This window comes from Mesitornis unicolor, unplaced genomic scaffold (genome assembly GCF_000695765.1).
Source record: "Mesitornis unicolor isolate BGI_N332 unplaced genomic scaffold, ASM69576v1 scaffold22320, whole genome shotgun sequence".
NCBI lineage: Eukaryota > Metazoa > Chordata > Aves > Mesitornithiformes > Mesitornithidae > Mesitornis > Mesitornis unicolor.
Window position 1 is genome coordinate 1 of NW_010157871.1, and position 330 is coordinate 330.

Consider the following 330-nt stretch of genomic DNA (forward strand, 5'->3'; position numbering starts at 1 on the left):
CAGGTAGGACCCAGGTCTCCAGGTCCAGGTAAGACCCACATCTCCAGGTAGGACCCCATGTGTCCAGGTAGGACCCAGGTCTCCAGATCTACCCCATGCATCCACCTCCAACCATGTGTCCTGGTAAGACCCAGGTGAGACCCCGGTCTCCAGGTAGGACCCCAGGTCTCCAGGTCTGACCCACGTGTCCAGGTCCAGGTAGGATCAAGGTGTCCAGATCCAACCCACGTGTCCAGGTCCAACCCATACGTCCAGGTAGGACCCATGTGTCCAGGTCTCACCTGTGTGTCCAGGTAGGATCCATTTGTCCAGGTAGGATCTGGGGCTGCA